The sequence below is a fragment of the Lithobates pipiens genome, unplaced genomic scaffold (assembly GCF_037356315.1).
Source record: "Lithobates pipiens isolate NorthernLeopardFrog02 unplaced genomic scaffold, aLitPip1_a1.2 Scaffold_19, whole genome shotgun sequence".
NCBI lineage: Eukaryota > Metazoa > Chordata > Amphibia > Anura > Ranidae > Lithobates > Lithobates pipiens.
Genome location: NW_027507764.1, coordinates 476,060,941 through 476,074,713, shown reverse-complemented (window position 1 = coordinate 476,074,713; position 13,773 = coordinate 476,060,941).

Here is a 13,773-nt window from a genome sequence, read left to right as displayed (position 1 = left end):
GGTGGGGATCAGGGGGACTACACCCCTACCCTGACAAAGCAAGATCCCTATTCGGGGTGTCGGGGGGGACCCCTGGTCTCTCCCTTAGGTAGCCTCTAGTTATGGGCTCCAGATAGGGTGACACCCTTTTGTTGCTCATCTGGCTTTAGCCCTCCTTGTGAGGGATGATGTCTGTATTTCCAGCTGCTTTTGTCTATGGTTGCACTATTGTTTGCCTGTAGTATACTTGCCCACCCTGCTGCCAATTGTTTGTTAATGTACCCATGTACTTGTAAGGGCCTTTTCAAAAATAAAAAACCTTTGAAAGTTAGAAATGTAATTTTGTTGTGGTACTGTTCTAAACATGGGAAAAATGTGTGACTTTACAGGCATTTTATAGACACCCCCCAGGCATGACATTTAAAGGAATATTTCATTTTTATTGTTTCACTTTAAGCATTAAAAAAAATCACTGCTCCCGAAAAAAACTGGCGTTTTTAAACAAAAAATGTTTGCATTGATACATGTCCTCTGGGGCAGGGCCCTGGTCCTCAGACACTTTTTATTACAATAACTTGCATAGAAGACTTTCAAACGAGCACTTTTGATTTTTCATGTTAGTGTCCCATAGACTTTAACGGTGTTTCGAATTTGCCCTGAATACTGCATATTGTTCAGTGTTTGCAGAACATAAGAACAACCAATCATTTTCAGCTGTGACACCCCCTTTATGCTATGGTTTTAAGCATTTTAATTACAGCTACAAGATAGAGATTGTTCTCAGTTCTGTTTCAGAATAAGAATAAGCATGGCAGTGCACTAATTGACAAATGAAGAAAACTAATTATCTGAAGCCTTTTGTAAATATGAACAGTAGGGGACAATCAATGCCAATTAAAATCACAAGATTAAAAAAATAATTAAGTTGTAAATAAATACTTATCGAGCCACCAGTACAAGCTACGAGGCATTTTAGTATTAATTTTACGATTTTGCCAACACAGCTGTGTGGTCTTTTGCAAGCTGCACTTAAAAAAAAAAACCCCTAATTCATTATTAATGTGTGGCTAGAGTTCTGCCTTACTACAAAGCCTGAAACCATTTTAGTAAATGATGACCTGGTGATGAATACAAGAAATTTCAAGGCGCCACCAGAACATGTTGCCTGCTGCCCATCAATCTGATGGATTACTAATTTCTAGTAAATCAGGCTTAGAAACTAGAAGTTGTAAGGAGATACATGCTGTATAGTGACAGCAGAAACCTCTGCTATCTCAAGCATAAAATCAGAAGCACGCTGGCTTATTTTACCTAGTCACTCAGCTGTTTCTACAATACATGAAATCTGCCATTCACAATTAAGCATTTTTCTGGCCAATTAAAGTATATTTTGCTCATTCAAGTAGAAGATCGTATAAAGAAGTTCTGGTTTCTGAATACTGATGATGTCTTGTTTCTAAAATTAAATCTCAAGAGAGTATTATTATGGTAACAATGTATATATACCTGACATTTTATTTTTAGATATTTTGCACATGCTGGACCCCCTGCCTTTAAAGATGGTTTGCCTTATTAATGGCTGTAAAGTCTGCTATTTAAGAGGCCATAGAGCAGTTTGCATACAGAAAACCTATTGACATGTTTATAGCTTAGAAATTATGTTTAGTTAAAAGTATAAAATGTAAGATAGCCAAAAGTCACAGATTAACATTTTAAATAAATATAGCTATAGTATGCAATATTTATCTTGATTTATTTCTATTTGCAGATTTGAATATCCCTCCTAGATGCCCGATATGGCTAAGTTGTTATTTTGTCTAACCCTATATTTTAAATGACACCACATTGAAATTCCCCTATGTGGGTTTTTTAGGGCAATATATTCTAACTATGTGCAAAATACACTTATATCAGTCTTTATTGTATACAAAATAAAAAAACAATGAAAAAAAACACAATCATGGTTGATTTTTGTGCATGCACAATATTTTACAGCATAGTAACACATGGATTCAAAACATTCCTGGTTAACAAAAACAGTATTTTTCCATAATGATTTGTCTTGAGTTGTTGTTAACACAGGATCACCCATTGTGTTTCAGAGAAATAACTCCTTCTTCAGGGGTACACAGGAAGGGGGGTATTTCATATGATTTAAGTAATGCAGGGACAATTATACAGCCATCACTTTAAAAACAGTAAGGCCGCGTACACACGCGGGGACTGTTCGCCCAACTTTGTCCGTCAAACAGTTTCAGCAAACAGTCCGCTCAAAATTAGCATGGACGGACTTGCCCACACACGACGAACGAACAGTTTGCTGAGACCGTGCGCGATGACGTGAACGGCACGTACGACGGGACGGAAAATACAACGTCCTATACACTGCATTATAACTTTCGGCGTGTAAATCCTTTCTGAGCATGCGCGGAACTTAGTTTGACGAACAAGCCTACACACGAGGGGACTGTTCGCTGAAACAAAGTTTCAGCGGACAGTTTTACGGAATTTCCGAAAAACCTTGTTCAGCGGACTGTTCGCTGAAACTGTCCGCTGAAAGCCCACACACGAGCGGACTGTCCGCCGAAACACTGTTCAGCGGACAAAGTTGGGCGAACAGTCCCCGCGTGTGTACGCGGCCTAAGAGGTTGCCATCACCCACTTGAACAATTCAGATTCATGCCAGGAGCTCATCAAGTGACCACCAGATAACCACTGAGGCCACCTGCATAGGTTCAAGAATTTAGTTAATTATATGGCTGGAGGGCACTTTATACAACCTCCAGGATAGTAAAGCACATAATCAGCTTTAAGAGTGGCATGTATGGATCAGAAAGAGTAAAGACACTCTATGAGTGCCCAATGGCAGTGGTAAGGGTAAACGGCAACTTGTCTGACCCCTTTAGAATGTACAATGGGACTAGACAGGGTTGCCCACTGTCACCCATACTGTTCGTGTTGACTTTGGAACCACTGCTGGAGACAGTGAGGAAAAATCCCGACATAGGAGGAATTGAGCTGGGGGAAGAGGTTCATAAAGTAGCCGCATTTGCGGACGATGTCCTATTTTATGTGACAAAACCTAGAATCTCCATGCCAAATTTGGTAAAGAGTATCGAGCAGTATGGAGATCTATCAAATTTTAAAATAAATTAAAAAAAAACAGAGGTTTTAAGTGTCAGCACGAGAAGTGGGGAAGAACAGGATATCAAGGGCAAATTTCCCTTCCTATGGAAAAAGGAAATTAAATATTTAGGTATAAAGCTGGCAGCCTCATTAACCACTTGCTTACTGGGCACTTAAACACCCTTCCTGCCCAGACCAATTTTCAGCTTTCGGTGCTCTCACACTTTGAATGACAATTACTCAGTCATGCAACACTGTACCCAAATGAATTTTGTGTCCTTTTTTCCCACAAATAGAGCTTTCTTTTGGTGGTATTTGATCACCTCTGGGGTTTTTATTTTTTGCGCTATAAATGAAAAAAGACCGAAAATTTTGAAAAAAAATGCATATTTCTTTGTTTCTGTGACAGAATTATGCAAATTATTAATTTTTCTTCATAAATTTTGGCCACAATTTATACTGCTACATGTCTTTGGTAAAAATAACCCAAATTAGTGGATATTATTTGGTCTTTGTGAAAGTTAGAGAGTCTACAAGCTGTGGTGCGAATCGCACAAAATTGATCACATCTGATTTACTGGTGGCCTATCTCGCTTCTTGTGACCCAAACAAGTCAGGAAAGTACAAATACCCCCCAAATGACCCCTTTTTGGAAAGTAGACATTCCAAGGTATTTAGTAAGAGGCATGGTGAGCTTTTTGATGTTGTCATTTTTTTCCCACAATTCTTTGCAAAATGAAGATTTTTCATTTTCTTTATTTTTCTCCACAAAATTGTCATTGTAATAGGTTATTTCTCTCACGTGGCATGTGTATACCACAAATGACACCCCCCAAAAAATTCTGCTACTCCTCCTGAGTATTACGATACCACATGTGTGGGACTTTTTCGCAGCCTGGCCACATAGAGAGGCCCAACATGCAGGGAGCGCCATCACGTGTTCTAGAAGCATAAATTACACATCTAACTTGTTGACTACTTATTACACTTTTGAAATACCAGGACAATGACACGTGACACTGATGACAGATGGCACTGATACGTGGCAATGATGACACTTATACGTGGCACTGATGACACGTGGCACTGATGACAGATGACACTAATATGTGGCACTGATGACACGTGGCACTAATACGTGGCACTGATGACACGTGGCACTAATACGTGGCACTGATGACACGTGGCACTAATATGTGGCACTGATGACACGTGGCACTAATACGTGGCACTGATGACATGTGGCACTAATACGTGGCACTAATACGTGCCACCGGTGACGGATGGCACTAATACGTGGCACCAATGACACGTGACACTGATGACAGATGGCACTGATAAGTGGCATTGATGACACGTGACACTGACAACAGATGGCACGTGACACTGACAGGTGGCACTGATGACAAATGGCACTGATACGTGGCACTGATGACAGATGGCACTAATACGTGGCACTGATGACAGATGGCACTATGTGGCACTAATAACACGTGGCACTGATGACAGATGCCACTTATACGTGGCACTGATGACAGATGGCACTGGGGACAAATGGCACTGACAACAGGTGGCACTGGGGACAGATAGCACTGCGGGCAGGTGGCACTGGGGTGGGGTGGATTGCACTGGGGTGGATGGCACTGGGGCGGATGGCACTGGGGCGGATGGCACTGGGGCAGGATGGCACTGGGGCGGATGGCACTGGGGCGGATGGCACTGGGGCAGGATGGCACTGGGGCAGGATGGCACTGGGGGGGGGGCATGGCACTGGGGGGGGGTGGCACTGGGGGAGGATGGCTCTGGGGGAGGATGGCACTTTTTATTAAACTTTTTTTTTACTTTTTTTTTTTTTTTTTTCTTTTTTACACTGACGGCTGCTGCAGCCGTTCTTCTCTCCCCTCTCACACGCTGTCTGTGTGAGGAGGGAGAGCGGTGCTGAGAGATGATCTCATATGTTTACATATGAGATCATCTCCCATTGGACACGCCGATCACGCTGTAAACGGCCGCTGTGATTGGCCGTTTACAGCGATCTGTGTTTGCCTGTCCCCGGGGGACACGGCAAACACAGAACTTCCGCGATGCGCGCCCGCGGCGGCGCGCATTGCGGAAGTAAACACCAGGCCGTCCAGGGACGGCCAGGCACGGGAAGCCGCCCGCCCTAAGGCCGTCATTCGGCTATAGGGCGGGCAGGAAGCGGTTAAAGAAAATCTATGAGATAAACTATATCCCCCTACTGGACGAAGTAAGAGAAGACACAAAAAAAATAATGACGAAACCATTGTCCTGGTTTGGCCGGATTAATGCCCTTAAGATGATCATACAACCAAAAATATTATATAAGTTACAGATGTTACCGATATATATTCCTCCAGTCTACTTTAATACTATTAAACGTCTAATAACCAAGCTCATTTGGAAAAATAAGAAGCCTAGAATAGCCTTAAAGGTATTACAACTGGGAAAAGAGAGGGGAGGTCTAAAAGTACCGGATTTGAAGAAATATTACGAATCTATAGTATTAACACGGGTGGTGGAGTGGACAAAATTAGATAATGAAAAAAGATGGGTGGCAATAGAACACAGCGCTGCAGAGACACGATTAGGAAAGGAAATTTGGATACCCCCAAAACACAGATCACTCGGACCAACAACACTTGCACTCACAAAAAACGTTTTTAGAATATGGGACGGAATTCACAAGCATAATAAGTGGAAATACAACTCTCCACTAATGACATTAAAAGAAAATAATTTATTTCCACCGGGGAAGAGCACTATGGGAGGACACTGGATTAGAAGAGAAGATATTCAATTGAGACACATAATAAATGCGGGTAAAATAAACACGTTAGAAACACTACAGGAGTACATGGATATAGACGGATGGAGGTACCTCCAGCTCAGACATTTTGTCTCATCATTGCCACAACCATTGAGAAGTGGAACAGATCTTAACGTCTTAGAGCGGATATGTGAGGGGAAAATAATAAGAGTAAATATCTCACAGATATATAAGATGCTGGGAGAAGTGGACGAGACAGAGGTACCTATATATATAAAAAAATGGGAAGAAGAAATAGGGCCACGAGGGGAGAAACAGAATATAGAAAAAATCTTACACTTAACACACGGGACATCGAAAAATCTTAATACAATAGAAATGAATTATAAAAGCCTTGCTAGATGGTATAGGACACCAGACAAGATGAGGAGAAACCAGGAAGAGCAACTCGGGATGTGCTGGAGAGGGTGTGGACAGCAAGGGAGTGCGGCACATATCTGGTGGGAATGCCCAAAAATTAGAAATTACTGGAGAGAAACATTAACTTTAATAAAAATAATAACAGGAACTCAGGTACTAGAAAACCCATGGACATGTCTTTTCCATGGTACAGACACCCCAACTCAAAAGTACAAAGAAGGCCTCATAGGAAACCTAATAAACGTAACAAAGAGCTTGATACCAAAAAACTGGAGACAGGTGGAAGCCCCAAAATTGAGGGAATGGATAGGAAAAGTAGAGGACATGTACAGAATGGAGGGATGGGAAGAGGATGAGGAGAGCGGGGAAAAGAAATTTCGAAAGAAATGGAAGCAATGGAAACTGTTTAAATCAACGAAGAAATATGAAGAGGTAGTAGGACTATAGGGGGGGGGGGGGGGGGTAGTAGGATGCATATGTATATGTATACTATGTTTTATAATTTTTGTATGGAAAAAAAAATTTAAATAAAGATTAAAAAAAAAAAAAAGAAAGAGTATGTAGCCTGGTACTGGATGGGGTCAAAACATTGGCCAATGATAACAATATTCATTATTATTACTGTTTACAGCGTCATAAAAAAATGTCTTTGGCCTCTTTCTTTGCATTTTCTTGATCGCTTATGGTGCCGCTCAGATTAGAGATGAAAGCATATCCCTGTGTCCCAGAACATGGGGTGCATGCTTGGCCTGATACCAATCCAGGGGGTTAGTAGATGTAAAGAGGAAAGGATTGCTGCTACTCCCGACCAGCCTAGGTGAATAAACAATAAATAGTGGCCTCAGACTACATATCTCCACCAAACCACACCCTGATGCATTTTGCCCCGCCCACTGGAGCTTAATAATAGGGTGCTCTGGTGGGCGGTTCGAAGTAAATCAGGGTGTGTGTTTTTTTGGGGACATGAAGGCTGAGGCCGCTCTTAATTATTATATTTATTTACCTGGTCAGGAGATCCTTTCCTCTTTACTCGTTGATAGCATGTTGGTCAATTGCCATGAATACACTGGTCATAAACAATGGATAGAATTACACCCAAATCCTGTTAATCGTCCACTTGGAATCCCCTTCTCACATATTAATTACTGTACACATTCAGAATTAATTTATTAATAAGGCCTGCAGATAAATATTGTATTTGCATACTTTTCTCACTTCAAAATTTAAGAGCATAGACTTTGGTTATTTTAACAAAAAGTAGGGTTAAATGAGACTTTTTAGGTGCAATATATTGACTAGGCATGAGTTTTCATAAAAGTTTGGTTATTCTAAGTTCGGTTGTTCAAAAGTTTGGTTATTCTAAGATCCTGTCAACTTTCAAAAATATTAGGCATCTATTTTGTTTCTAAGACAAGGCTTTTGTCTATCAAAAGACATTTTGTAACCATGGACATAAAAAAGTGGTGTGGGGAAAAGCTCTTTAAGTAATAAATGGTGAAAGTGAAATGTCACAGGGGACTACATGTTGTTTAATTATCAGCTTATCATTCAGCTTATCATTCAGCTTATCAATATTTTTTCTAATGCACAAATCATCAAGTAAAATTCAGCAATATACCTGCCACTTTCAGTGGATTTGCCTTTCGTAAATAACCCCCATCATATGAACTTGTTGATCTTCCTGGTTGCCAAGAAAGTCCTTAAACCTTGGTAACTCATTGTGCAAATAATACATTTCAAGGCAAATGTTCTTACACTACCACTATATTTTGGTATGGCTGCTCTCATACAACAAAGAACCTTCAAGCAAAAGTCCAGTAAGCAGCAACAAAACACAACACCAATGGCAACGTCCAAAATGATTATGTATTGACTAATCAACATAATAAGAAATCCAATGTTCAAGCACTCTACCTGTATAAAACATATATGTTATGTAAGTTCAGATATGTCTGAAGTCAGAAAGGTTTAAAAAATGTTTATCTAGAAGAAACAAAGAAAAAATGTATGCAGAATCAAACATCTTTGTTGAATGTTTTAACAGTATGCACAGCATCTGCCAGCATCCAGTACACTTCAATCCAGTCTTTTTTAAAACAATTTCCTGAGCTGGCCAGACCTAGTTCTTGAGGCTCTTATTTTCCTTTAGATGTAAACAGTCCCCCCTTGTCCCCTGTAGGAGACTGAATAACTCAGCACCAAGTTCACTATATGGACCACTTATGTATTTATACATGATGATTATCTCTCCTTAATTGCCTATTCTCAAGAGAGAATAAATTAAAGTACATTTGGTTAAAAATGTATTTTTTCCAAATATTTCAGCTTTAACCACTTGAGACCCGAATGACGGCTACAGCGCAGACCTCCTTTGCCGGGACTACGTCTATTGACGTCGTCCCGTGCACGAGCGGCCTGAGGGGCGTGCGCGGCGCGCTCTGTGATCGGCGGGTCTATGAGACTCGTCTGATCACCGATCCGAGCAAGGGGTCGATCCCGACCCCTTATCATGTGATCAGCTGTCAGCCAATGACAGCTGATCATATGATACAACGGAGCCGGTAATCGGCTATTATTCCTCCCTGTGCTGACAGCGCAAGGAGAAAAAAAAAGAGCAGATCACCGGTGGCCGTGATCGGGACATCAGTCCTGATCATGGCCAGCCCTGCCAGTGCCCACCTGCCCCCTGCCAGTGCCACCTCATTAAAAAATAAGTGCCCCCCGTCAGTGCCATCCAGCAGTGCCCATAGTGCCACCCAGCAGTGCCCACAGTGCCACCCAGCAGTGCCCACAGTGCCACCCAGCAGTGCCACCCAGCAGTGCCCACAATCTGCCTCAACAAAGGTGCTGCACCCCAGTGCCACATATCCGTGCCCATCAGTGTCATCTACCAGTGCCCATCAGTGCCCATCAGTGCCGCCCATCAGTGCCCAGCAGTGCCACCTATCAGAGCCACCTATCAGTGCCACCTATCAGTGCCCATCAGTCCCATATATCAGTGGTACCTATCAGGGCCCCTTAGTGCCACCCATCTGTGCCACCCATCCGTGCCAATTTATCTGTGCCCATCTTTGCCCATCAGTGCCACCTTATCTGTGCCCATCGGTGCCACCTTATCTGTGCCTATTGGTGCCGCCTTAACTATGCCTATCAGTGCCCACCAGTGCAGCCTATCAGTGCCCACCAATGCAGCCTATCACTGCCCACCAATGCAGCCTATCAGTGCCGCCTCATCAGCGCACTTCAATGAAGGAGAAAAATTACCTGTTTGCAAAATTTTATAACAGACTATTAAACATGATTTTTTTTTTGCATCTTTTTTTGTTTGTTTAGCAAAAAATAAGACTCCCAGCTGTAATTAAATACCACCAAAAGAAAGCTCTATTTGTGGGAAAAAAATTATAAAAATTTCATTTGGGTACAGTGTTGTATGCCCACGCAATTGTCATTCAAAGTGCATCAGCGCTGAAAGATGAAAATTGGTCTGGGCAGGAGGGGGGTTTAAGTGCCCAGTAAGCAAGTGGTTAAAGGAGAAGTTCACCTTTGGGAGCATGTTATATGTTACACCCATATTTAGCACATGTTCTCACCGGCTTTGACATTGGGCGAGGGGTTACTTTTCCTGCACACACTGTCACTTTTCAAAACCGGCAAATTAGGGGGATTTGCCTCACTTTGTGTCCTGCTGAAACAAATTTTAATAATAAGTCAGAAAAGCATATAGACCCGTGATGGCGTACCTTGGCACCCCAGATGTTTTGGAACTACATTTCCCAAGATGCTCATGCACTCTACAGTGTAGTTGAGCATCATGGGAAATGTAGTTCCAAAACATCTGGGGTGCCAAGGTTAACCATCACTGATATAGACAGATAACATCTCCCAACCAGGTCTGCCAAACAGGTATTATTTTATTTTGTAAATGTTGTTCTTTGAGAAACAACTCACCAATTAAAGTCTTTCTTCACCTATATGTATGGCTACCCAGGTTGGGAACTGTTATCTGTTTATGCTAGGGGTGCGCATCTTCACTGGTCTCACGATTCAATTTGATTACGATTATATGGTCAACGATTCGATTCGATTTGATTCCGCAATGCATCATGATTCATCACGATTACTGACACACTCCCACTTCCGCTTGGGCCACCTAGGCGGCCCTTTCTCTCTGCAATCTTATGGGGCACATCACAGGTCCCAGAAGATTGCCCGGCTGTGCAGGACAGTGTAGTGAGACATGTGTACCTGGCTGTGAAGCTGCAAGATGTCACACCTGGATGCCCACAGTAGTATTGCCAGCGCCGTGGACAGGCAGGGGAGAGAATGGAGGGTTCGGGTGGCCACATCGCTGGATTGTGGGACAGGTGAGTGTCTTCTTATTAAAAGTCAGAAGATACACTTTTTTTGTAGCTGCTGACTTTTAATAAACAAAAAAAAATTACTAGGCAGCCCCTCTCTGCCAGCGATCTTCTGGGACCATTGGCTGGCCAATGGCAGAGCACAGTGCACGCTCGGCCATAAGCTGTCACAGGTGGGTGTCACTGCCCACAGTAGAAATGATGGCGCTGAGGAGAGGAGGGGGAGAGGAGCGATGCTCTGTGCGGCCATATCGATGGACCGTGGGACAGGTGAATGCAATTATCAAAAGTCAGCAGCTACACTTTGTAGCTGCTGACTTTCAATAAACTAAAAAACGGGTGGAACTCCGATTTACTAAGTGCACTAATCTGGTGCACTACAGGGTACAGGAATTCACACGCACCCGGCTACTGGGAGGTCAGGAGGGATTAGAATCCAAATCCACAACTGACAAACAGCCCTGTGAAGTTCCCTGTACTCTGTGATGACATTTACCCGCCCCCCTCGTTTGTACCTTCCAGCACACTAGGAGTTAACACAGTGGAATGTGCAAACGAGGGGGGGTGGGTAAATGTCATCACAGAGGACGTGTAGGAGCCAGTGTATGTAAAGTGCATACATACTTGTACTCTACATACTGCTGCTAAAAAATACCTGTGTGGTGAGACTGGTGATCAATGCAATTATAATCCATTAAATGCCCACCGCTGTATGTGCATTTTAAAATATATGCAGCTTTTCATACCTTGTTTCTTAGTGTGTGTGTAACCCTTTCCAGACTGATAGATCTCAATTACTTTCTTTCTCAATTGTTCCTGAATTTCTTTGGGTCTCGGCATGATGTGTAGCTTTTAAGGATCTTCTGGTGGACCTTACTGTGTCAATCAGCTCCTATTTAAGTGATGCCTTGATTGTGAACAGGTGTGGCAATAATCAGGCCTGGGTGTGGCTAGAGAAATTGAACTCAGGTGTGGACAACCACAGTTATAGTATGTTTTAACAAGGGGGGCAATCACTTTTTCACACAGGGCCATGATGGTGTTAACCTTTAAAATCTATATTTCTGATTTATTAATTAGAAGATATGATATGGGTTGAAAAGAGAATTCTATTGACACAGGAAAGAAAGGTTTAACATAACACCATTTATTAGAGTAAGTTACAGGTCTATCTAATACACAGAAAATATCTATAGTCTAAGTGAGGGAGTAAAATATTAGGTTAAAATACAACAAGAGTACAATACATTCATTACAATACAAAACAAGACATATGACAAGCAGGTATACCTTTTAAGTGCTGGGAGATGATCTGATTATTTACCTAATATTGGTCCATAGCTCTGGTCAGTCTCATCTGCCATTATGCTGGGTTTGGGGTCCCCTTAAGAAGGGCCATTTCTCATTGACTTGCATAGGACCACCCTGATTGGTTAGCCCTCTCCTCCCCTGGGCGTATTTCTTGCAAGATTGGTCCATTTTCTCATAACTTAATTTTCCCTCAATAGCACCTCCTCTTTTGGGTTTAATTGGTTAGTGATAATTAGTCTGAAGCCCACTTAATTAAAGAGGAAGTTTGCTCTTGAATAGGGCACTTAACTATGCATAGTCCTAGCCGGGGTAAATTGTCCATTCCTGAACAGATCAAAGAAATATTTTAAGCATATCAACCACCCTTGGCCAGGTTAAGCTAAAACTATTATAAACCTTCTTTATTTCTTATCCTAATATATACATCTATAAGACAAATATTCCCAGTTGCTAATGGAGATTACTTATAAACTCCTCATAAGGCAACAATGGTTTGGATTTTTTTTCACCTTTAATAATAAACACCTTCATTTACAAATTGCATTTTGTGTTTACTTGTGTTGTCCTTGACTATTGTTTAAATTGGTTTGATGTTCCGAAACACTTAAGTGTGACAAACATGCAAAGGAACAGGAAATGAGGAAGGGGGCAAACACTTTTTCACACCACTGTATATGGTTTTGAAGCTATATTTCCCCATTTACATTTAATTTCCTGTAATAAAGGAAGTGATTACAAGTTCTGTTCAGCTTTACCTTGTTTTCATATCATGTCTGAAAAGATATATCTTGTCTTTTACCTACAGAAAAGGGATTATTTCTTTAATTATCTGTACTTATGGTCTCATTAAAATAACATTCTGATTTTGCATGAAAAACATTAGGGATGAAGAACATTTTTATTTTAATAATGGATTTCCATATCCACAGGTCATCAGGGAAACATAGTCATTTTGCTTACTTTGTAGTACACTGCGAAAAACATGCAGGTCAATGGCGGTAAGTACTGAACATTAGAAGAGTAACTCGTCTGTTAAATTAAAACAAGCAACTAATGTTTACATTCTGCAATATTGAAGATGTTTTGATGATATAAGTACAGATTTAGATGCATCAAGTTAACCTTGTTGATTACTGTGGGTTACTGCACATTTGCACATTCACAGTAGTTATTACAGTTTTGTTAGTCCTCTGTGTTTTGTTAAAAGTTGAATCCTTCAAGGGTTTTTGAAATGCTCATGTTTGGGCAGATTATGAGTTGCCAATAAATGTCACTTATTCTCAACCTATTGGCAGGCGTTAACAGTCAGAAATTATGTAAAGCTGTACTATGTGGTAAGGAACAAAAGCGTACCCAAAAAAAAACACAAATCCGCAAATTGTCCCTAACAAAACACATTTGGTGAACCTTGTGTTTTGACTGGAGTTAAAGGAAATGTATGGAAACATCGTACACTTTCATTTCATAACAGCATTGTAATAGCAATACAAACAATTTTTAAAATATTTTTGACATTCCAAAATAAGCTTACTTAACCACTTGCCACCCACCATATAGCAAAATGATGGCGGAAAATGATGGCGGAAAATTGGTTTCAATATCCTGACTGGATGTCATATGACGTCGCCAGGATATTAAGCCGCTGCCGGGGGCACGCATGGTGGCGATCGTTGTTGCAGTGTCAGTCTGACACACCGCAACTGTGATCTAGGTAAAGAGTCTCTGACCGAGACTCTTTACCACGTGATCAGCCGTTTCCAATCACAGCTCATCACGATGTAAACAGGAAGA